This window comes from Schistocerca serialis, chromosome 2 (assembly GCF_023864345.2).
Source record: "Schistocerca serialis cubense isolate TAMUIC-IGC-003099 chromosome 2, iqSchSeri2.2, whole genome shotgun sequence".
NCBI classification, from domain to species: Eukaryota; Metazoa; Arthropoda; class Insecta; order Orthoptera; family Acrididae; genus Schistocerca; species Schistocerca serialis.
In genome coordinates, this window is record NC_064639.1 from 422,289,412 (window position 1) to 422,315,961 (window position 26,550).

General features: G+C 43.0%; 1 protein-coding gene across 4 annotated transcripts in view; it reads left to right on the plus strand.

Annotated features, from left to right (window-relative positions):
- Positions 1 to 26,550, plus strand: part of LOC126457281 (sodium-dependent phosphate transporter 1) — a 317,359-nt gene that overhangs the window by 103,642 nt on the left and 187,167 nt on the right. The window contains exon 1 of one of the 4 annotated variants that reach the window (XM_050093449.1): positions 12,852 to 12,876. The exons of the other annotated variants lie outside the window; for them this stretch is intronic. The gene's annotated coding sequence lies outside the window, so the exon portion shown is untranslated. Of the gene's footprint in view, positions 1 to 12,851; positions 12,877 to 26,550 lie in introns of those variants that run through there. 4 annotated transcript variants of the gene reach the window in all.

Here is a 26,550-nt window from a genome sequence, read left to right on the forward strand (position 1 = left end):
AGCATCAACCGTCCCTGTACTGACCGACAAACTGCAACAGGCATGGAACAGCATCCCATAAACTGACGTCGGCACCTATACAACACAATGCATGCAAGTGTGCATGCTTGCATTCTACATTCTGGCGATTACACCAGTTATTAATGTGCCAATTTCCACATTTGCAATCGCTTATCTCACTCTTACATTAACCTGTGATATTGAAACTTTAATCACTTAAATATGCTACCTACATAAATTGTTTTCGAAATCTAATTACTCTACATTACCTTCTGATGTTGGAATTTTTTCCGTCAGTGTATGATGTTGCAAAATTTTAGATCCCTCTCTGGACTGTGAGTAACTGAACAGCAAGCACAGAGCAAAAATTTCTTGACTCTGTAATAGTAGACAGAAAAAAATCACGAAGATCAATGGCTGCATATAATCATGATGTGCTTTTAGTTGATAGCAACAAAACGTCGCCAAGTAACTCTCAAGAACAACAGTGTGTAAAAAGAAAAGGAAAATTCTGCGGATTGAGACTTTTTTTTTCCTTTGCAATTCTCGAGGTTTACTTTGCGCACGAAATATTCCATCCTCTTCTCCTGTTTACCTAGGAACGTTTATGCGCATAACTATGCGTATAACTATTAGTCTGCATTTAAAATGCTCACACAGTTGGTAAAATTTGGGCTGTGTTGCAAATACGTTAAATCTCCTCTGAATTAGGCATGGTCTGGCAAATACTTAGGTACTCGTCGTCTTCTGTATTATGAAAGAACCTCCAAAAACATAAATTCAGCGTAGTTAATGTTATTTGCAAAATGCATAATAGATTTCAAGACAACATAGCTTTCGCTTTTTTGCATATTCAGTCCGTATTTATTATAGCGATATGGAGTCTTAGTGATTCACTGAGCGTTGGGCACGGGGATAATGTAGTAATTGAAAGGAGTTCAGGCAACGCTATCACCTGATCCAGCGATTAAGATAAAACGTGAGAGAAAAACCGGCTAAAGACCAATAATGGTACTACGATGCGGAGTGATTATCTTGAATTGCAATACAAGCAGCAGAATTGTGTGTGTCCGATCGCCCAGCACAGGTGGTTTTATTGCCCCTCACACATATAAAAAAAAATGGCAACATCATGCCAGTTATGCTCGCAGCACCAGTCTGACATCTTGGCAACATCTTACAAAAGTTTCGTTATCCCATTATTTTAGAGGATTAATAAAAGATTTGTCTAAAAATCGTTTTGCATTCTCTTATCCCAAGAGTACATGGGCGTGGGGCAACAGTGTGCAATGCGTACATTTACACCCCGCTGAAGGAAATAATAAGGATTACAAATAAATAAATGGAAAAAACAAATTTGGATCTGTTTACTTTTTCGGCGATTTCAAAAAGTAAACGTCGTAATGATCTGACAGTAAATCAGAAAAAAACTTTTATCGAGGAAATTGCAGTACTGCACTACTGCCTGTTCTTCCTCCAGTGAGACAGTTTTTGTCAATTGGCCAAGGCGCCCACTGCTTATGCCGGTTTTAAGATGTTTTCTTAAGGCAGCCGTTGAAAATCCGGTGGTTTTGGATGCTTGTCGCAATGACCTCAAAGAGATGGTAGAGCGGCTTTGTTAATGAAACTTACAGTTCACAACTTTTTGTGCAAACATGACGTCATCTTGACGTCACATGCACATAGACCACAGGACCTGATACCGACTTGCGTTAACAGTCGATGCAAGGTGGTTGGCAAATACTATATTGGATTCCGTAATTTCGTATAGTAACTTGCGTATAATGAAAGTACGCTGTTTTGAGGAAATGGCACAAGACTTTTAAAAAAGGCAGTCTTGATACGATTAGTTCTGATTAAACGTCACGTAAGGACCTGTTGATGGTTAGAGCCTTCTTGAGGTCTAGGTTACATTACAAAATGCAAACTTTCGCTAGCTCTTTGTGGTGGTAGTGGTTATAAGTGTAGAGCCACGGTATGTAGCGTAGCTGAATAGTGGGTTCACGTCCTGCCGCATCCGAAAATTTTTTTCACCTTCATGTTTTTAAACGATGATGCAGCTCTCTGCTTACTCTATCCTGTGCAAGCCCCTTCATCTCCGAGTAACTACTGCAACCTCCATTCTCCTGCTTCCCTCCAGTGCTAAACTGGTGAACCCTTGATGCCTCAGAATGTCCTACCAACCGGTCTTTTCTTCTAGTCAGGTTGTGCCACAAATTTCTCCTCTACAGTTCTATGCAGTACCTCATTAGTTATGTGATCTACCCATCTTGAACATTCTTCTGCAGCACCACATTTCAAAAGCTTCTAGTCTCTTCTTGTCTAAGTTGTTTATTGTCCACGTTTCACTCCCATAAATGGCTACACTCCATACAAATACATTAAAGACTTCCTTACACTTAAATATGTACTCGATGTTAACAAATTTCTCTTCTTCAGAAACGCTGTTCGTGCCATTGCTGGTCTACATTTTATATCCCCTCTATTTCGACCATCATCAGTTGCTTTGCTGCCCAAAATAGCAAAACTCATCTTCTACTTTTAGTATCTCATTTCCTAATCTAATTCGATCACCACCACCCGATAGGAATGGACTACATTCCATTACCCTTGTTTCGCTTTTGTTGATGTAAATCTTACATCCTTCTTTCAAGACTTTGTCCATTCCGTTCAGCTGTTCTTCAACGTCCTTAGCTGTCTCTGACAGCATTACAATGTCATCGGCAAATCTCAAAGTTTTTATTTCTTCTCCCTGGTCTTTGATTTCTACTCCAAACTTTTCTTCGGTTTCCTTTACTGCTTGTTCAGTGTTCAGATTGAATAATATCGGGATAGGCTACAACCTTGCCTCACTCCTTTCTCATTCAGTACTTTCCTTTCGTGCACCTCTACTCACACAACTGCAATTTAGTTTCTGTACTAATTGTAAATAGCACTTCGCTGTGTGTATTTTACCCCTGCCACCTTTAAAATTTGAGACTATTCCAGTCAACATTGTCAAAAGCTTTCTCTGTCCGCAAATGCTATAAACGTAGGTTTGCTTTTCCTTAACCTCTCTTCTATGAGAAGTCATAGGGTCAGTATTGCCTCCCGTGTTGCTATGTTTCTCTGGAATCCAGATTGAACTTCCCCTACGTCTGCTTCTATCAGTTTTTCCATTCTTCTTCTGTAAAGAATTAGTGTTAGTATTCTGCAACTGTGACTTATTAAACTGATAGTTCGGTAATATTCACACGTATCAGCACCTGCTTCCTTTGGAATTGGAATTATTATATTCTTTTTGAAGTCTGAGGGTATTTCACCTGTCTTTCACATCTTGCTCACCATTCGGAAATACTAGGAAATACTAGACGTTATTCAAATAAGTTCTATCTCTAAGTTCCCCGCTTACCCCCACCCCCCATCCTCTCTCTCTCTCTCTCTCTCTCTCTCTCTCTCTCTCTCTCTCTCTCTCTCTCTCTCTTATAGAACACTGTTGAATATATGTTATTGGATTCAGTACTGACTGGGTTCCGATTATTTCTTTTAAATCAGTAAGTCGTCTCTCTCGGGGTTGATACAGGCATATTAGTGAAAGCTTCACTATTTTTCCTAAGTTTCGTAGTTATTTCTTGAAAACCCTCTAATATCTTCCTGAAAAACAGCCCAATCCACATGAATGCAGAACCTCACATATTTATAAACGACGTAACTTCGCGGTTAACTACACTGTAGCAAAGAAAAAGCATAATCTCAAGTTCTCACTATTTCACCTGTATGTTATTGTTGTGAAAGTCATGTTCGTTCCGCGAGTTGTGAACCGAACGATCACTAAAGTCGATAGAAAACTCTTTTCATCTTCGGCACAGTGTGTGACGTCAAAATGACGTCACGATTGCACTAAGTGTTGTGAACAGTATGTTAACTTTGCTGGACATTGATGTTTTCTTGAGGCAGACTTTGAAAATCCGGTGGCTTTGGATGCTTGCCGCACTGACCTCAATTTCAGTAATGTCAACAATGGCCCATTACCGGCCACGGTAGGTGTCGTTTCGGTCTGACATCTACAAGGCACCTACGACAACGACCGTGGCACTGAGTTTCACCATGTAACCTACGTTACGCGTAGTGTCTGAATGTCTGATCTGTCGTGGAATCCTTCCCACTGCCGGGAAACGACCTTGCGGGTGAGACTCAACTCGTAACTAATGTTATCAGCTTTTTTTTTAACTCTGTAAGGAACAAATTTCAGTTCGGCATAATAGCGGTATTTCATTTTTTACCCTGGACAAATGAAAAAAAATTGGGATTTATTGGTCTTTATTATATTTTAATAAAGAATGTGTTCAACACGCTTTTTTATTTTACATATTAAAAAAATCAGTGCAGTTTAAAATCTAATTCACTCTTTATCAAATTTGGGGGTGCATACATGTCTCCACCTGCAGGTCGGGGGTTTAGAACAGGCCCAAGGTATTCCTGCCTGTCGTAAGAGGCGACTAAAAGGAGTCTCTCATCTATCGGCCTATATGTGATGATCCCCTGTGGGGTTTGACCTCCATTTTTCAAAATTTTCCCGAAGAGCAAGCCAGTTGGGAAGGGCGCCTTACGTGGTGCATAGTGTCCATCGTGCAGTGAGATCTTTAGCCCACTTTCTCGTTGCGTCATTGCAGTCCCACCCATTCTCCATCTCGTGGACGAGGACAACTTCCTGGGTGCGTTTCCCACCTTGCACTATGCAGTCACTTTCTGTGCCGACGATGACCATGAACTTCTTTGCACCTCATATCCAGCATGGTAGCCAGTCCGTTGTGGTGGGGCCGCCATGTACCCTGTTGGTTGTAGCCCCCTGACCACATGGGGATCTCTCTGCTGATGCCTGCGCCATTAACGCCCCACTTATGCCAAGGAGTAGATGCCCATCACCCTGGGGCATCAGGACTCCCGGCAATGGCCACCCTGCCAGATGGCCTTTGCTGCGGTTGGGTGGCCCCGTGGGGAGGACCCCCGGTCGGAGTGGCATCAGGGCGGATGACATGCCATGAAGTGTAGTACGTCATCTTTTGCTGGTGGTCAAACTCCAGCAGTCTCTAAGCGATCAAGGTCTAACTTCAATGTTAAGAAATATGACCCCAAATCATCCCCCCCCCCCTCCCTCGCCACACCATCGGAGGAACGCCAGGCTAAGGATGGCAGCAGAGCTTATTCACCCCGGTACCTCGTATGTACGAGAGTTGATTGGGAATCTTTCTTGTCAATGAAACCTCAGTTTTTTGTGGAGCATTTAGAGGATAAGTTTGGGGAGGTGGAGGGCTTGTCCAAAATACGGTCGGGGTCGGCCTTCATCAAAACAGCATCCTCTGCCCAGTCACGGGCACTACTTGCCTGTGACAAGTTGGGGATGTTTGTTACCATCACGCCGCATAAGAGCTTAAATATGGTCCAGGGTGTCGTATTTCACAGGGACCTTCTTTTGCAGGCTGACGATGAGCTGCGCGCCAATTTAGAGTGGTGAGGTGACCATTTAGTCCGGCGCGGCCGACGGGGTCCGATGGATAATCAGGTTACCACCGGTGTCTTCATTTGGCCTTCGAGGGTGACAAATTACCCGAGAAGGTGATAGTCTACCGATGTGACTTAAAGCCATACATCCCTCCCGCGATGCGGTGCTTTAAGTGCTGGAAGTTCGGCCATATGTCTTCCCAATGCACGTCCAGCGTCACCTGTCGGGATTGTGGACGTCCTTCACACCCCAATACTCCCTGTGCCCCGCCTCCCATGTGTCAACTGCGGAGAGCACCATCTGCCTAGCTCGCCAGACTGCAGGATTCTCCAGAAAGAAAGAAAAATAGTGGAATACAAGACCCTGGACCGACTGACATCACTGACGCTGAGAGACAATATGAGAGGCCACATCCTGTGCATATGACGTCAACCTACGCCGCCGCTACGACAACGGTTCTACCATCTTCCGTTCCGCCGCGTATAGTTGGCTCCCCCCCCCCCCCCCCCAACTTAGTGAGCATTTTGTGTATAGTCTCAGAAATAATTAACAAGCGTAACACTTTCAACACTCAGCAGTTCCCGCAAGACAATGAACGAAGTTTTAAACTAGGATGACTATCAAGAATGGAATTAAAAAATCCTTCCAGTATTGTTAATACGCGTTGACATAATATTTACTCAAGGTAGCAAACTTACTAAAATGTTCAAGTAAGTGTCGAAAGTAAATGAGGTGGGTAATAAATCGAAGAACGTAAAACACAGTGGCAAACAGAAGTGCGAGAGGATGGGAATAGATGAATAGCGGCCCCGCCCGGCGCTATCATAGACTGATAGCCGAGTTTCTCGTATCTTCAAGCGATACGTGCTTAGACAATAGGTACTTACCAGATGTAGCGCGAAAGATTTTGCAATAATAATGGAACAAGTTTGAAATACTGTAGTAAAACGTGGCGAAAATGATTTGTGGTGAAGTCTGGGATGTGTGTCGCTGCTTAACATAATAAAAACATTGTTCAATATACTACGTCTTATTACGGATATTCTCCACCAAAAAAAATAATACGTATTTTGCGTAATCCGGGGTGCTGCTTCTTGATGCTGCCGTAGGTTCCTCTTGATGTTACTGCATCGCCATGTGGGAATCATGTAATGGTGTAAATAAGTTTCAGCAATTCTTGTTCACAGAGAAATTTATTTCGCACGTTAGATGTCCGGCAGCGAACATACCAAGTCTGGACATATGCTGTTGACACAAAATTCAGTCCAAGACTGACGTATGATGACGTACAAATCCCCTTTCTTTATATTATTTTAAACAATTGCTGTTATTGTATTTAACAAAGTCTTTACATCTTCCTAAATTACAAAGAAAATTACATGGGATAATAGTGAACCGTTTCATACAAAGAGAGGAAGCAATCTGTTTCTATTAATTAATTAGTAATAAATTACATGTTTTATCATAGCAACAATATATTTCGTAAATTTGCATATATTATTATACTAACTTAAAGTAAAATCATCCTATCATTTTCAGGTGAACAGAGCGATTAGTTTAATTGAACGATAGGCCTAGATTCAATTAATTAAATTTTGTAGGAGTGAAATTTTACATTACTATATAGTCGTAATTACAGTTCTGTTAGAACATGAGCAAGTTTGATTCTGACTGAAGAACCATCGTGTCATATTACTGTTAGGAGAACGTACTATGTCTGACACAAAAATAGCTGTCTCACGATGACTTGAAGAAATATCGGAACTGTAATCGTTAATTATTCCATAATTGCAATAGCAATTTTATTCCTACCATGTGCCTGTAGTTTGTATCGTGTGTAAATTATGATGGTTCATTTGTTTTTAATCCAACATGTTTCCTTCCTTCTATACAGTATACTGGTAAGACCCAACGTAAACAATGTCAAAACAATAGTTTAAATTAGTGTAAATTACAATTATTACACATATGCCATCTTCGGGAGAGTGGAGTTGAGACTGGAATAGGATAAAGGATCCCAAAAGGGGTTGTGGTATTACAAAACGCAACATAACCAGTTCCGGCGGGACATTTAAAATTATATCGTAAATCGGGACGTCTGGCAACACAAAGGCCTATGCCGGTATGTCGTGCATCTCCGTTTTGTCGCTCAAAAGTTTAATCTTAACACTGGGGCCAAGGATGCAACGTCTTTTCCTTGGATCAGGACGATCCTTTAAGTTACAGATATTGGTAAGAAGGAAAAAGCGAATGATACATTCGAGGTATGAGTCTGTTCTGGAGGAGTGCTCGCAAGACATAATTGGCAGCGAACTAGCCCCGAACGTTATGGTTAGGGGTTTGAGACACTTAGCAGTTTTAACCGCTCACATACAGTAGCGGACGTGGGGCTGAATTATCTCAGAAATTGGTGCAAAATAAATAATACTCTTAATTATGTGGCGCTGATTGCCAAAGAAGTTGTGAGTTTTGTAAAACTCCATCTGCAGCCCAAGAGCCAGGCAGTGTGCCAAGAGAATGGAAATAGCAAACGGAACTACAAGCTCCCCTTCCCAGAAATCCGGTCAAGTGCAGTTCTTATATCTGTGATGCCGTTACGTTATACAGCTAATGTGAGCTTGAAAGCAAGTACATGTAGATGAATTGTTCAAGCAGTTATGTAGAACTTTGAACAATCACATTTCCGTAATAATATGAAACATTAAATTTTGTAATCTGCCGTAATAGTAGCTGGTTCTAAAAAACAACAGTAAACAGTACAACTTTCGCTCCTCCTTCACCTTAAAACAGAAGATTTTAAACGCTGACACTTTCGGTTACTGAGTTTGTTTCGTGTAACGTAAACTTAGGCCATCAGCTTGAAAGTGAAAAACACTGCCGAGCGGTTCTAGGCGCTACAGTCTGGAACCGCGCGAACGCTACGGTCGCAGGTTCGAATCCTGTCTCAGGAATGGATGTGTGTGATGTCCTTAGGTTAGTTAGGTTTAAGTGGTTCTAAGTTCTAGGGCACTGATGACCTCAGATGTTGAGTCCCATAGTGCTCAGAGCCATTTGAACCATTTGACACGAAATGGAAGAAGTACGTAATGTCGGGTATGGGAAAACATCTATACAGGAGACCTCATACAAAACACTTAGGCTATCAACTGTTGAGTACTAATCTAGTGTCTGGGATCCCCATCTGGTTCAAAATGGTTCAAATGGCTCTGAGCACTATGGGACTTAACATCTCTGGTCATCAGTCCCCTAGAACTTAGAACTACTTAAACCTAACTAACCTAAGGACATAACACACATCCATGCCCGAGGCAGGATTCGAACCTGCGACCGTAGCAGTCGCGCGGCTCCGGACTGAGCGCCTGAACCGCTAGACCACCGCGGCCGGCTCCCCATCAGGTAAGATCACAGGAAGACAATAGAAGCAAGTCCCATGGTGCTCAGACACATTTTGAAAAACACTAATAAAAAAAGGAACAAAGCATAATTGTAATTTTCCAGAATTCTTAAGACACAAACAAATAGAACTTTGGCGAATCTGATGTTGATAATATAGCGAGTTTGCGTTTAACGTGTTAGTTTTTGAATCCATGTGGGATCGGTGGCGGTAAAAGTATGCATGGGGGCGAGAGAACCCATAAAGTTTTGAGGTCCGTAGAGCAAAAGTTCACCAATACCTCGTAAGGCAGCGTATTCGTCATCTCTTCAGTTGTCTCCTAGAATTTCGAGGCAGTCTAACGCTTACAGCTGGAAGAAATGCGTTAAGACACTTCTGTACGTTTTCGATGTAATATTTGTATAGTTTTGATTGTTAGGTGAACGTAAATCTATTTAAAAATTAGATACTCAGTACCGGAACTGGCAGCTATAGACTTCCAATAACTTCCTCGAGCTCCACGGCTTCAGTTGTGTGTTATCTGTAGACTGCCGGAAGATAATAGCAGAACTGGGTAAAAGTACGCAGGTGTAATGGGGTAAAACTTCGCAAGGCGTACTTTTACCCCATAACCTGTACTTTATATTGTGTAGTCCCTTCTAGCGTATTGAAGAATTTTTTTTGTTTATGTTCCTTAGCTGCTTAGTTATTCACCTTAGAGAACGTAAATAAACATTTCTGCAGTTTTTCTTTCGACCGCCCGAGAACATCAGCTGGACAGCCGTTAACAGAGCCGCTCTACCATCAAGCTCTTGACGTAATTGAAAATGGGAGCTCAGCACGGCAAGCATCCAAAGCTCTACCGGGTTTTCAGAGGAGCCTAAAGAAAACGTCTTAAAACGGGCGTGGGTTTTGGGCACCTCTGGCGATTCACGAAAACTTCCTCATTGGGGGCAGAACAAGCAATAGTGCAGTACTGCATTTCCATCGATAAATCTTTTTTTTCCGCGTTGCTCTCAGATCATTTACATTTACTTTTTGAAATTGCTGAAAAAGTTAATAGTTCTTAATTTTTCCTTTTATTTTCTTTAGTTTGGGGGTGAAACCGCGCATTGGGTACTCTTGACCCACAACATGGGATAAGATTACGCAAAATTATATTTAGGGAAATTTTATATTACTCGTCCAATAACTAGATAACAACGAAACTTTCACACAATGTTGCCGAAATAGGTATTCACGCCTAATAGATATTTCGTTTAAAAAAATGTTTGGCAAAAGCAAATATACTTACTTTCACCCCCACTACCTTGTTATTAAAAACTGAATTTTCGTTGCACCGTGAGTCATAAACTAGTAAAAGTTCGAAAGAGACGATCAGCAATGCCAAGGCAGCAAGGCTGCACTGTTTTCTAACAGAGCTACTGCAATCATGGTTCACGTTCAGTTTCATGCCTCATACGCATAGGTTTCAATAATGCACCCCATAGGTGGAGCCCTAGGCCTGGCGAAGGGTATCTCTCTCGTCTCCCCCTTCACGCAATGTGTGAACCTGAGATACACGAAACGTCCCATATCAGACGAAACCATAGCATTTCAACCTTGAAAATTTCTAAATTACTGTAGAAGAGCCGAAAGAAAAGTGGAAAAAGGCCTGGTTGGCGACAGTGGTGGTAGAAAGATGACACTAAGCAAGGAAACCGCACGGTTTTCTTGGTAGTGGAAGGGAGAAAAAAGAAACAGTAGTAGTTTCACGACATTTTCTGGCTTACAGAAAATCTTCGGCAATATAAAGTGAAAGAGATTCGAAAATCTTATACTAATATGAGAACAAATGGGCTAGATATGAATGCTTAGTGCGTTGGTCTCCTAGCTGAAAATAATAAAAATTTAGAATTGTTCAATGCGTTAGTCTGTCTTCGGAGCATGGAAATCGGGTGTGGATAAACAAAGTGACGACATTAGGAGGAGGAAGAAGAAGAAGAAGAAGAAGTGATTTCGTAAGATCAAAATCGCAACGAGAGAGAGAGAGAGAGAGAGAGAGAGAGAGAGAGAGAATAGCGATAGTTTTCGCATTGTAGGAACAACATGAAAGCGAGAAAGACACCACGGAAGTTTTCATCAAGCAAACTAAGGGATATCATATCCTGAGATTTGAAGGGAAGAAATTTCTGGATTGGAATTACACGTGAACTTTGTGGAATAAAGCAGAAAAAAGTTACTGTAGAGGAATGTTGAAAATTGTGGTCAAAACGACAAAGAAATGCTGCATTAAGAGAAGGAAAGATTGTCTCCTGTCATCAGTCATGCCTCTTAGTAAGAACGTTTCCATTCGATGCGAATTCCGGAATTTTATGTAGTTGAGACTGTTCTCTTCACATTAAACAGAGAAGGAAGATTGTTGTGGAGTCCTGTTGTTTAAATTTTACGCATGTTTTGCCGATGGTTAGAAATCTGGAAGCTCATAATACGGGTGTACGGTCCTAACCAAACAGTAATGCTTTCCCTGCCATAGAACACACAACGCAGGAAACATTTTCATAAAAAAATGAATTAAAGACGCCATTCCTCAACTCTTTCCACACAGTTACGAAACACTCAGAAGTATTAAGTTTGATTTACCGCGTGTACTAGGTTCCCTTATCACGGTATGCTAACTTGTGTTTGTGTGGAAGTGTACTGCGCCGTAAATGTTACTACTACAGCCCGCTGCTAACAGTTCTGATGAAACGTGAAGGGGAGCGTGTTGCAACTGTAGTCTACGCAGTCTTGAGAATTTATGCTACCATTAGATACATGGCGCTGTATTAGAGAGTCGACGATGCAAGGGAATAGTTTAAATGTTTCTTCGACGTGCAATTCATTAGAAACTGGCTCTAAGCATTCGTTCATGGTGTAATAAGGCAGTTGCGCTGCAAACATCTGTTCGCATCCAGCTGCCTGAAAGTTACTCATCATTCCGCAGAGTCAGCTGTAGATAACTCTGTGCTAGGTGCCCTTCTTCTCTTGGACCCTTGTTCAGCCTGAGAGAGCGCTACAGCTGCGTAGCTTTTCATAGACATATCCTGATTTAGCAAAAAAGTGGACAAAGAGTATAAATGACTGCTTAGCCTGCAAATGCGGCGAAAGAAGGCACATGCTCCATCAAGGGATGTAACTGTCCCGTGTCGTAAAAAATGGGGAACGGATTACGTTCCATTTCCTTTTCATTTCGGGTGAAAATATCGAATACATAACTCTGTGGATGCTAATAAGTCTCCCGTGAGACTTGATTGCCAGACATTGTGCATGTAATAATCAGATTGTGGGCCGTTGTTGCGAGTAATATCGTACATCATTTTTGATGACACATTGCCTTGGAGAAACCTCAGCTCTTTAGTTAAACTATAGATCTCAGTTACACGTAGTAGATAGGGTGTCCACATAAAAGCGTGCGTGTGTGCGAGAGAGAGAGAGAGAGAGAGAGAGAGAGAGAGAGGCTTGCGGTTAACTGCATCATGTAAAGTAACTGTTTCCTACGAAAAATTAAGAGCTGAAGAAATATGGGGTAGCAGGGCTGAACGCGTATATAGGCGTGACTATTTTAGGGCCCTTTTCTCCCAAATAGAGCCGTTTAAGGAAGAGGGGGAAGAAGGGAAATGAATAGAAGGGTCGTGTTGTTTCGGCTGCTATAGCCTCTTCAAAAAACTACTGACCAATGAGCGGCCGTACAGAATCGTGATGCAGCAGGTGTGAATTGATAGCGTCGTGGTGATGCAAGTGGCGCGTTTCTGTTGCAACTTGCGTGACATCACGGGAGGCCGGCTGACGGGCGTGCCCTTGTACTTGCGTGACGTCTTGTACGGGCCCCCTGGTCTTGAAGACAGCGGAGTCTTTACTGTGAGACGGAGAATAGCTGACTAATATGGCGTTACGCAACTCCCCTCTCCACCGCACTCTCGCAGCAGGGTATATGAATGTAATACTACGAGCTCAGGACGTAGTCGTCGTCGGCTGTTCGCTCGCTTTCTACCCACTCGTGGTAAGTGCGGTTCTGATTTGTTTTGCTTTCGCAGTGTATCATATATATGACGATAACCTCTGTCCATAGTTAGGGTCGGCATTTCTTTTGCTTCATTAACAAGATTTTATTAATTTTTGTGATGACTTTGCAGACCTGGACGTCTGAATACATCACTCTTGAACTGATTTTGTAACCACCAGGTTCTGTTTCTTCCTAATTTCTCCCTTTCTTGCTTCCACTCTTCATCTTTGTAGGTTTTTCTACATTACATGTTTTTCTGACAGTTTTGTAATGTAACCTATAACTCACAATCACGTAAATGGTTGTAAGTACGTACTACAAACGACCATTATTATAAAAAGTTTCAGGAATCGCGTCTTGACGAGGAGGTGTTTGAGAAAATTACCTGCATGAACAGACAGTGTCCACGATAGACAGCCGTTCGAAATTACTTCGAAATAAATTCGAAGAATGCGAGTAACTGGGCCTCAGCTGCATTAGGTATAGATGTACTGCCTATTGGTGACATAAAAATTTGTGCCGTATCGGGACTTGAACCCAGACTTCACACTTATCGCGAGCGGTCGCTTTAACCATAGGTTATTCGTGCACACTGCCAGGACCGAACCAAATTTTCGTAAGTCACTCTGCATCCATATACCACAGTCATATTCTCATTGATGCGGGAATACAGAGTATAGCTGAGAGCATTTAATGACGACTGGACGAGACAGTGGTATACGGATATCGACAAGTGACTTGCGGAAGTTTAGATCGGCCCTAATAGTTAAAGCGTCCGCTTTTGATAAGCGGGAAATCCGGGTTCGAGTCCCGACCCGGCACAAATTTTCAAATATCGCCAATAGATGGTACTTCTATACCTAACACAGTTGAAGTCAAATTTTATTTGTAAGTGCTTGAGAAAAGTGTGTTGCTGTTTTGCCATTGCGTTTCTAAAACAAGTTTAATATATTGCTCTATTGAATCCAGTGTCACATCACATACTTCAACTGTACACTTTAGCACCTACGAATTTAAAGTACTCTCGAGGCTACGATCCATCTCTAGTACCGTCGTGACTAGCGCCTAAGTCTTCAAAAGGGAGCCGCAAAATTATGTGTTGGTCATGGAAGGTGTCTCAGGTATAACTGCCGCAAATTTCTGTGTAAGATTGCGTTTCGTGTGCAGTCAGTTAAAGGCCTCATCTTCGTCGGCACTCAAATTTCTCGTACAGCATACACTTACAAAGCCATTTGTCAAAAACATTTACGGATTTCATTTAGGAAAAACTGTTAAAGCTCTAGGAACGTTTGTGCTAGCTCCATAAACATAAGATTTTGTTTCATTGGCAGGACACCTTCGTTCGTGTAAGTTTTAGGGTGTCGTACACGGTGCATATGTGTACGAGAGGAGTGTGTATACAGATTACGTGCAACATAAGCCGCTGTATCTTGTATCGCTTGAAGAAAAGAACTTAATCCGTGATTCTTTCTCAGTAGTAGTGATTTGAGTCCGTTCCTACATTTTAACGACTCATTATAGCAGATACGCTATTAACTCTGACGATCATATCATGACGAGGATAATGTACTCACAATATAAACATCCCTACACGACTTCCTAGCTTCTTCGCGGTGTTGTTGTTGTTGTGGTCTTCAGTCCTGAGACTGGTTTGATGCAGCTCTCCATGCTACTCTATCCTGTGCAAGCCTCTTCATCTCCCAGTACCTACTGCAACCTACATCCTTCTGAATCTGCTTAGTGTATTCATCTCTTGGTCTCCCTCTACGATTTTTACCCTCCACGCTGCCCTCCAATACTAAATTGGTGATCCCTTGATGCCTCAGAACATGTCCTACCAACCGATCCCTTCTTCTGGTCAAGTTGTGCCACAAACTTCTCTTCTCCCCAATCCTATTCAATACTTCCTCATTAGTTATGTGATCTACCCATCTAATCTTCAGCATTCTTCTGTAGCACCACATTTCGAATGCTTCTATTCTCTTCTTGTCTGAACTATTTATCGTCCATGTTTCACTTCCATACATGGCTACCCTTCATACAAATACTTTCAGAAACGACTTCCTGACACTTAAATCTGTACTCGATGTTAACAAATTTCTCTTCTTCAGAAACGCTTTCCTTGCCATTGCCAGTCTACATTTTATATCCTCTCTACTTCGACCATCATCAGTTATTTTTCTCCCCAAATAGCAAAACTCCTTTACTACTTTAAGTGTCTCATTTCCTAATCTAATTCCCTCAGCATCACCCGACTTAATTCGACTACATTCCATTATCCTCGTTTTGCTTTTGTTGATGTTCATCTTATATCCTCCTTTCAAGACACTGTCCATTCCATTCAACTGGTCTTCCAAGTCCTTTGCTGTCTCTGACAGAATTACAATGTCATCGGCAAACCTCAAAGTTTTTATTTCTTCTCCATGAATTTTAATACCTTCTCCGAATTTTTCTTTTGTTTCCTTTACTGCTTGCTCAATATACAGATTGAATAACATCGGGGAGAGGCTACAACCCTGTCTTACTCCCTTCCCAACCACTGCTTCCCTTTCATGTCCCTCGACTCTTATAACTGCCATCTGGTTTCAGTACAAATTGTAAATAGCCTTTCGCTCCCTGTATTTTACCCCTGCCACCTTTAGAATTTGAAAGAGAGTATTCCAGTCAACATTGTCAAAAGCTTTCTCCAAGTCTACAAATGCTAGAAACGTAGGTTTGCCTTTCCTTAATCTTTCTTCTAAGATAAGTCGTAAGGTCAGTATTGCCTCACGTGTTCCAATGTTTCTACGGAATCCAAACTGATCTTCCCCGAGGTCGGCTTCTACAGTTTTTCCATTCGTCTGTAAAGAATTCGTGTTAGTATTTTGCAGCTGTGGCTTATTAAACTGATTGTTCGGTAATTTTCACATCTGTCAACACCTGCTTTCTTTGGGATTGGAATTATTATATTCTTCTTGAAGTCTGAGGGTATTTCGCCTGTTTCATACATCTTGCTCACCAGATGGTAGAGTTTTGTCAGGACTGGCTCTTCCTAGGCCGTCAGTAGTTCCAACGGAATGTTGTCTACTCCCGGGGCCTTGTTTCGACTCAGGTCTTTCAGTGCTCTGTCAAACTCTTCACGCAGTATCATATCTCCCATTTCATCTTCATCTACATCCTCTTCCATTTCCATAATATTGTCCTCAAGTACATCGCCCTTGTATAGACCCTCTATATACTCCTTCCACCTTTCTGCTTTCCCTTCTTTGCTTAGAACTGGGTTTCCATCTGAGCTCTTGATATTCATACAAGTGGTTCTCTTATCTCCAAAGGTCTCTTTAATTTTCCTGTAGGCAGTATCTATCTTACCCCTAGTGAGATAAGGCTCTACATCCTTACATTTCTCCTCACGCCATCCCTGCTTAGCCATTTTGCACTTCCTGTCGATATCATTTTTGAGACGTTTGTATTCCTTTTTGCCTGCTTCATTTACTGCATTTTTATATTTTCTCCTTTCATCAATTAAATTCAATATTTCTTCTGTTACCCAAGGATTTCTACTAGCCCTTGTCCTTTTACCTACTTGATCCTCTGCTGCCTTCACTACATCATCCCTCAAAGCTACCCATTCTTCTTCTACTGTATTTCTTTCCCCCATTCCTGTCAATTGTTCCCTTATGCTCTCCCTGAAACTCTGTACAACCTCTGGTTCTTTCAGTTTATCCAGGTCCCATCTCCTTAAATTCCCACCTTTTTGCAGTTTCTTCAGTTTTAATCTACAGGTCATAACCAATAGATTGTGGTCAGAGTCCACATCTGCCCCTGGAAATGTCTTACAATTTAAAACCTGGTTCCTAAATCTCTGTCTTACCATTATATAATCTATCTGATACCTTTTAGTATCTCCAGGATTCTTCCATGTATACAACCTTCTTTTATGATTCTTGAACCAAGTGTTAGCTATGATTAACTTATGCTCTGTGCAAAATTCTACCAGGCGGCTTCCTCTTTCATTTATTAGCCCCAATCCGTATTCACCTACTACGTTTCCTTCTCTCCCTTTTCCTACACTCGAATTCCAGTCACCCATGACTATTAAATTTTCGTCTCCCTTCACTATCTGAATAATTTCTTTTATTTCATCATACATTTCTTCAATTTCTTCGTCATCTGCAGAGCTAGTTGGCATATAAACTTGTACTATTGTAGTAGGTGTGGGCTTCGTATCTATCTTGGCCACAATAATGCGTTCACTATGCTGTTTGTAGTAGCTTACCCGCATTCCTATTTTCCTATTCATTATTAAACCTACTCCTGCATTACCCCTATTTGATTTGGTGTTTATAACCCTGTAGTCACCTGACCAGAAGTCTTGTTCCTCCTGCCACCGAACTTCACTAATACCCACTATATCTAACTTTAACCTCTCCATTTCCCTTTTTAAATTTTCTAACCTACCTGCCCGATTAAGGGATCTGACATTCCACGCTCCGATCCGTAGAACGCCAGTTTTCTTTCTCCTGATAACGACATCCTCTTGAGTAGTCCCCGCCCGGAGATCCGAATGGGGGACTATTTTACCTCCGGAATATTTTACCCAAGAGGACGCCATCATCATTTAATCATACAGTTAAGCTGCGTGCCCTCGGGAAAAATTACGGCTGTAGTTTCCCCTTGCTTTCAGCCGTTCGCAGTACCAGCACAGCAAGGCCGTTTTGGTTATTGTTACAAGGCCAGATCAGTCAATCATCCAGACTGTTGCCCTTGCAACTACTGAAAAGGCTGCTGCCCCTCTTCAGGAACCACACGTTTGTCTGGCCTCTCAACAAATACCCCTCCGTTGTGGTTGCACCTACGGTACGGCTATCTGTATCGCTGAGGCACGCAAGCCTCCCCACCAACGGCAAGGTCCATGGTTCATGAGGGTGGAACACGAAAATCCTTAACATATTCTCACCAATATTTCTCCCGATTTGGAGTAAAAGTATATAAAAATTAAGACTTATTTCTGCCGATAGGTTGATTTCAACATCAGTGTTTCAAGATTGTGGAATAACGTTCAGTGGAGGACGCAATTTTTAAAAATGGCGTACTAGCCTCTACGAATGAAGGCAAAACCGGAAGTCGACCGTGGCCTTTTTCGATATTGCATACCGGTGTTTACTTCAAGCGAGTTACGAAACCTACATCTAAATGGCTGGACGGGGATTCGAACACTGACCCCCGGAGCGCGATTTTAAGAATGAATGTTACACCAAAGCCAGTATCTTGCTAATCAGGCAAAAATACACTATACATTAAATGTATTCGCAGCTGCGAATGTGGACAGCTATCAGCTGTGCAATGGAATGACGACTTGGAAATTTCTGCTGGACCGGGACTAGAACCCACATTTCCCACTTATCGCGAGCGACGCCTTATCCGAGTAAGACTCACGGCACGACCCAAACTTCCATGTGTCTACAACATGTGTATTCCCCTACAGGGGGGACGTTTTACTTTGAAATCGCTTGTCCAGTGTCGGCGGATAATGGGGAGATTGCAGTGCATTTACATGAAATGGTTGACGTTGACGACATATGGAAGTTGGGGTCACGCCGTGAGTAGTGTGCTCGGACACCCTAATGGTAAGGCGACCGCTCGCGATAACAGGGGAAATCCTGGTTTTAGTCCCCATCCGGCACCAATTTTCATTGTCATTCCGTTACACAGTTGATGATTGTCCATATTCGCAAATGCGAACATGCACGCATGTCCCAAGGAATATTGCATTGTAATTCGAGATGACACAGGCACTGCAATATCGTATAAAAGTACACTATTTCTGTAAGTGAAGATATAATAAGTTTGCCGGAATTTGGTGGAGATTATAATGTTGTACTCTGAAAATGAGTACTTTGCCAGGCCACGAAGGCCCAAGGGTGTCACTGGCTGCCGTGTCATACTGTCTACAGATTTACAGACCGTTGTATTCGATTAGCATGAACTTTTTATCGTAAACAGTCAGCACCACTTTGACTCTTGTCTGGCAAGGTCGTCAAAGATGATTTAAAAAAAAAATTGCCAGATGATTGTAACGAAATGGAAAACTGCTGCGGCAGTATTTCCATGTTGTCCACTAGCTGAACTCGTATGGAGCAGGAGGAAATGGATGGAAGATTGTTACTTTTTAATGCCAAGTCGTGTTCCGGGATTTCAACGTAGTTTCTGAACGCTGCCGCTGTCTTGCGCGATTGAGTCTACAAAAGCGTAGTACTGATGAGGATATGAATGTTTCATGTCTGTTGAACGGGTCTAAAAGCTGTAACGCATCTTGACATAAATACGGCTGTGAGTCTCCGGAAATTCCCACTACAAACTTCAGGACTTGTAGACGGGTGTGGGTACATAATTATTTTGAATAGGAGCCCACAACCGGAAACGTACAGTTTACGTTTACGACAGATTCCGTTCAAATGTGTATCACGTCCGCTTCCACTGAACCCAACTGGCGCTGCATACGTGATCTTAGTGCAAAATTTATTGGAGCCGCCCTTGGAAGCTGTGTCACTGAATGTCCGTCAGCAGATACTTCACCATGATGTTGGACCACTTCACTTCTCACGTCCGATACGGAGACATCTCAATGGACGATATAGTGAAAGATGGCTAGGCCGCCGAGATCATATGCGCCCTCTTGGAATCGTAGGCAAAATTTAATTCATGAGGCTCCTGTACAGACAGAGGAAGATCTACTGGAACGAGTTCAGGCCGCATTGTTCAAATGTCTGTGAATTCCTAAGGGACCAAACTGCTGAGGTCATCGGTCCCTAGACTTGCACGCGCACACACGCCCACGCACTTCCGTCCGAGTGATCACTAACCTCCGGCGGGCGGGGCTGCGCAATCCGTGACATGGCGCCTCAAACCGCGCGGCCACTTCGCGGCCGAAGCACCAGAAACCGAAGAGACAGCAGCTGGGATGGAGAGGGTGTACCTGAATATTGCTTTGTACGTGCAATGTCTGTAACAACGTTGGTGGTCGCCGCATCGGGCCGCTGTCGTAATGCATCAATACTCTTCTGTACAAACAGTATTCTAGGTTTTTTTGAGTAATGTAAACATGTAATCCAGAATGAGATTTTCACTCTTCACCTTAGTGTGCGTTAATATGAAACTTTCTGGCAGATTAAAACTGTGTGCCGGACCGAGACTCGAGGGCAAAGGTCCCGAGTTCGAGTCTCGGTCCGGCACACAGTTTTAATCTGCCAGAAAGTTTCATATACACATAATGTTTAAGTGTTAATGCAAACAAATGTGCTTAAATGATAAGTGGATGTTCTGTTATGTTTCCTTTCGAGTTGTTACCTAATAACTGTACTGCGTTATGCCCAATCAAATTCCTCAAGCAGAAGTGGATGAGTTGAACATCTGCCTTGAAGCCACCCTAGGATGGAAACGGTGTGTGTCCCGACGTGGGTTGCTATTCAGAAACCGAGCGAGGAGGCGCAGTGGACTCGCATTCGGGAGGACGGCGGGTCAAATCCGGCCATCCAGATTGAGGTTTTCCGTGATTCCTCTTAAGTCGCTACAGGCAAATGCCAGGACGGTCCCTTTCAAAGGGCACGGCCGATTTCCTTCTACATCCCTGACACAGAGCTTGTGCTCCAATGGCCTCGATGTCGACGGAAGTTAAATCCAATCTTCCTTCCTCTCTTCCTTCCTGTTCAAAATATTATATACTCTCTCCCCTCTGCAAGTCCTAGAAGTTTGTAACGGGAATTTCTGAGCGCCCTATATACATAATGGCTGGTTGCTGTATTTCTTGAAGTAATTCGCAGCCACAGAGCTCGACCTGCTCTGTCATGCCTAAGTAAGGAAGACTAGCGGTTAAAGTCCCGTCGACGAATCGGTCGTTAGTAACGAAGCTCAAACTCGAATGGAGGAAGAACAGAGAAGGATGTCGGCTTGTCTTTTCAAAGAAACATTACGTGCGGGGATTTGAACCGCCGTCCTGCCGAATGCGAGTCAAGACTCCTCGCCAAGAGCCAGCTTGCTGTAAAAGCAGCGGAAGGACGAGCGATCAGAATGGTGGCGAAGGTCGTGCGTACGGCGCAGGGTCCCGTTGGCCATTGAGAGCGTTGAGCGCGAGGTGCGATGCTGTGGGCGTGGCGGGTTGCCCAGCGGTGACGTAGGTCAAGGGGGCCCGCGGCTGTTGCGCAGAGCCACGCGCCCGGCCCATGCAAGCCAGCTGCCAGCCGGCGGCCACGTGCGGCGCCAACCTCAGCTGGGCTGCTCGAGACCGCAGACTGGCAGTTAAGCCCGTTTTACACGACCGATTCACTAGTCAAAATAGACTACTCGAAGTGCGGGCCTCTATGCGCTATGCCCACGTAGCGGCCAACTGACGAACCGACCAGTTTACGTTCAGCCTCCACAAGCCTCGACCAACTTCCCTCAGCGATTGCAGCGCTGCTCGTATCGCTGCTCATATCGCTTCTAGCGAAATGCTTACAGAAAGCTCACTGAGCTTAAGGTCCACGAGATGTTGCTGAAGCGAAACTGGGAATTGCCTTCGCTGGTTTGGGGGTTTACAACGCCAAGAAATGCCGAGAGAAAGCTGTGGACAAAGAAGTGGCTTATGCAAAGAAAAATCGCGCACACCATTTTACTAAAGAGAGGGGAGCGAATGACGTTTTCGCAAATATCCTAGAATGGATGAAACATGCTTTTCGGAGCTGCTGACCATAATGAAACAGTCCTAATATGTATCAGACATTTACGACACTATTGCCTACTGTTCATTGTAATCAGATTGGCGTTTCTACTGTAAAATTCTCAGTTCTCTTCTATATGCCGTTCGCGTGTGGCCTCTGGACTGAACTGTGTAGATTTGCAACTAGGTAGTCGGTGTTACTTCCCTATTCCTCCTCACAATTAATATCCCGAAGGCATCAGCTGTCTCTCTCTCTACTTTTCCAATAATTATATCAATTTAAGTCTATCACTCTGACTCTGTCTTGTCATTTTACTGTTGTGCGAGTATATTTCCGGCGTACAGACAGCTGACGAAAGTCAGTCAAGTGATTGGCACACTAGCCTACACCAGCGAAATTTGGAGGCGGTAATGGTTGCAGGGGTAAGGTGACGTGGTGGGGTGGTCGGCTGTCAGATGCTCATACCCGACCAACCGCCCGATATGAAAAGTTGGTTCGTCGGATGGCTAACATCGCTACACACGTCCAATATTTTGGTTGGTGCGTAAGGCCCTTTACTGTGCTTGTAAATCAGTTGCCAACCACCTTGCGACTGTCTATGACGTCTTTAATCTATAGATTGTCCCGAGTGCGGGTTCTAAATTTCTGAGTAAGCTGCACATTGCGCACGGAAATTGGAAATTTGTGGCAAGTTCCTATGGGAGCAAAGTGCCGAGGTCATCGGTCCCTAGGCTGACACACTACTTAAATAAAATTATTTCAGTTGCGAAAATGTCAAAATGAATATACATTGGTTATTATTCTTGTGGATCTTCTCCGGAGTTAGAAAATTGTGTTCATATTTTGTGCATTTGTTTCAAAAAAAAAATGCCATAACTAAGAATTGAGTGTTACATACTGACTGTTTGAGTTCCTCTTCCATTTGATGTATTATTTATAATTGTAATAAATGTTACAAAGCTATAAAACCCCTACAGTGGCGGTTACAGAAAAACCTCAAGGAGGGGGCTCTAAAGATATCTTGAGCTACCGTTACTTTTACCGTAATAAAAAGTAATAAAGTCACATGCAAAGTTTAAGAAAGTTTTATTTAAACTGATTATACACATATACAAGACAATGCCGTCTTATGATATAAAAAAGTTAAAACTGTGGTTCTCTTCCTGAAATGATGAAACCTATGCGCCTCTTCTTCTTGGCAAATTGGTTAATTACATCGTCAATAGGACAATCAATGTCAGCGTGAGTGTTCAACAGAGCTAAGCCATTAAGTCGATCCTCCTTCATTGTCGACCTCAGCCATGTACGCCACGATGTTGAAAAACGTATTTCTACTGTAGCTACAGATGCAGATAGAGAAGCATATATTTTGTACAGTGTGTGCAAAGTAGGATAGATCTAGGTCAAACAGATAACGCTTGCATAACAGAATCACGGTCATTAATTGCATTTATACTCGTTTGCTTGTATTGAAGAATCTCTCCCATTAATTTCTTTTTAATCAGAATGAGTGATTGTTCTTCAAAGAACCGTAGGTCAGCTAAGCACCGATTCAATTTGTGTGTCAGATCACTACCGTCATGATTCAGTAGTTGTGATGGCAAAAGTATGTTGAATTATAAATGATAATGGTACATAGGAAAGTGCAACTACTCAATAATTCGATTCAGTCGAGTCGACTGACGAAGGAAGCGAAAGAATAGCGTGCGGACAGACTGGTAGTGGGCGGCGCGGATGGCAATGCTGGTGACCCCGCAAGGGGAGAGAGGGCGTAGGGCGTGCGCCCTACGCCCCCCCCCCCCCCCCCGCCCCATATGTATCCGCCACTGCCCCTATTATTCGTTTTGAAACACCCTCTACTTTCTCTAGCAAACAAGTCTGTGTCTTGAGTATTATTTCAGTTTCCGGGTGTGTACAGAATTTACCACAAGTAATGTTTGACAAGAACATTCACGCTGAATTTTGCTTCGGTCAGTAATAAACGCTATTGTCATTGCTTGTTCCTATTTTCGTAAAAAAGCATAGCTTCTCATACTCATTTTCACCGTTGAGGTGCCAGACTGCACAACAGACAGCTCTTGAAGCCACGACACCCGCCCCGTTCACCGCCAGCGTCTACCATCATAGTATAAATGGTCTGAAGATCGTCACATTCTGACCGAAACCGGTTACCGTTGCAATTAAATGTGTTATTTCTGCCAAGACTTGTTATCGTCGGAATCACTTTAAAACACTGCCACTTCTTGCTTCCAAACAATTCTAATGCCACCATCAGTGGAATCGTCCTCGAAACCATGAAAACATTCATTCACACCAGAATGAGATTTTCGCTCTGCAGCGGAGTGTGCGCTGATATGATACTTCCCGGCAGATTAAAACTGTGTGCCGGGCCGGGACTCGAATTCGGGACCTTTGCCTTTCGCGGGTAAGTGCTCTACCATCTGAGCTACCCAAGCAGAGCTTCTGTAAAGTTTGGAAGGTAGGAGACGAGGTACAGGCAGAAGTAAGGCTGTGAGGACGACGCGTCAGTCGTGTTTGGGTAGCTCAGATGGTAGAGCACTTGGCCGTGAAAGGCAAAGGCCCGAGTTCGAGTCTCGGTCCGGCAAACAGTTTCAATCTGCCAGGAAGTTTCATTCATTCACACCGTCATACGGTTCTTCCTCCTCACCAGGGACGTCATCGTTAAAAACCTCTGAAATGTTTCAGTCGATTTCCTTCCGTTTTACGAATAGGTCAATCTCTCAAAGGTGGAGGAACTTCAAGACGGGAAAAGCAACAATACGAATTATCGAAATACAGTGAAAATGCTGTATGCGAAAGGGACATGAAGGCAAGAAAGTTTGATACGTTGAGTACTGGTTTAAAAATACAAAATCGACGAAATATTAAAATGTATCACGGCAGGTTGCGTCCACCTATAGTTAGACAGCAGTGTGTTAATGTTGCGAACTCGCGTGCACAGTCCAATTCTCCCACGGCGATTGCTGCTTCGCGGCAACCCTCCAGATTGCTACGAAGCAACAACTGTTGACAGCACGAGCCTCTCTGTGCGTCCTCGCGGCAAGTCGGCAGCTTCACCTCAGTAATGTGTGGATCCACTATTTCACGTGTATTGCTAAAACGCGCCAGGAAATGACACTGCGAGTTTGGAATGATGAATCGCTCGTGTGCATAGAGTCGTAGAGCTGCTATGGCTGTGCCAAAAGGATACGGCTTTAACAGAATAATCGAAGCTCGGAAAAATGATCTCCATACGTTACCCTTGCGAAACACCTTTCTGAAGTCTTTGTGCTTGTGATCATACAAAACACGTCCTGTACTAGACGATCATTGTTGTTGCCGTTTCTTCGACATGATAACGGAAGTAAGATAGGGCCCTACCGCGCACGCTATATACCACACCTGGCAGTCGCAACCTGACCGTCAGTTATTTCAGCGGTCGAGCCACAGCAATTGCGAGAGGGAATCGATCACTGTCGAGCAGTTTCAGTGACAGTTGGTCCGTTGCTTTGCGCGACAGCAGTTATTAACTGCCAGTCGTTCCTCCCAGTCACTACGGCGGGCGCTTTCAGCGGACTGGTACCTGTAGGAAGATGGAGCACGAAAGCAAACGTTGCCTGCAACAGGAAACGTCTATTTCAGCCTGCGGCGTTAGTGATTTACAGTTGGCGTAAGAGCACATCCACAGAAGACTTCGTCGAGACAACACTGCGACCAAATAAGTTTTACATTCTAGATTCTTCAAACAAATATTTCTTTAGACGTATTTTCTGCCTCGGCTGTGTTCATTAGGCAAACGCACATTTACTTATCCATTACAGGCAAACCTGTACGTCCCACGTATTGTGTCGAGCACGCCTTTTCCATCTCTTGGAGTCTGTCCAATGACATTTACGTTTCTAAAAAATTAAAAGTGAAGTGCCATTTCCCAAAAAACAAGACCGATGAATGTTGCCACCTACACTCATCTCTTAGTGTATCTGAGCACTCCAGTATCCTGCCTTCTTCTCTCCGTATGCATTCCACTTTCCATACTATTATTAACGACGGCTTTACCTACATATGTCTTACTTTCTTTGTCTCGTCACTAGTGGATCTGTTCTAGAAGAAATTTTAGGAACGTTCCTGAAATCAGTCATACAATGGTTGTGTTATTAACCAGCATATCCCTGCTCTAAGGGAAACTAGAGAGCATACTCTCATAACTTACATGTTAGAGCCACCTATATAGACCAAAGTTAAGGTATCTGGCAGATACTCGCAGTTAAATGACCAGAGGTAAGAAGGATGAGAGTAGACTGCAGTCAGAGATTACCATATAGCGCGAACACTCCTATTAGACCTGGCCCGTCTGCCTACTTAATATTATCACTTTTTTTCCCTTTTTGTCCAAGACTTCGAAGATACTTGAAGTTTCCCTAATTTTCTCATCTTCGTCTTGTGCGATGCATTCCATATAGTCTCCCCATGGGGTCTATGTTAAGTTCTCGGTTCCCTAGAGTTTTAGTTTAACTGTTAAATTCTAATTGCAACTTTTAGTTTTCGAAATGAGTGATAAACTGTCAACGAAAAGCACGTTTGTTCCGGATTTTTTCTGAGCACAAATGGAAGAATATGGCATGCGATAATTGTCACTCAGTTCTACCTTCTGAGTCACATTCAGCTGTTATGAGGTATTTCTTTATCGTTCCGTTGCCTGAGCATTTACGAATTCCTGTTTCTAAGAGTTTTGTTTCTTATCGTTTTTAAGTAAATGCGCAAGCAGTGACATTTCAGTTCTCTATACAGTTCATACGACGCTTATATCGTCGTTTTAGTCGTAGTCTAACATCTTACTCTACTATAGCTCGTAGGATAACTGTAGCGTTAAATACATGGAACTACTTCATCTATGAAAGAAAGGGCTGCAGACTTAGTTATCTACGTGTGAGCTTAAAAGTGATTAGTTTATGACTGAAACGATTATCTCGGTAATTCCAGTTCTTCTGTTGGTAAT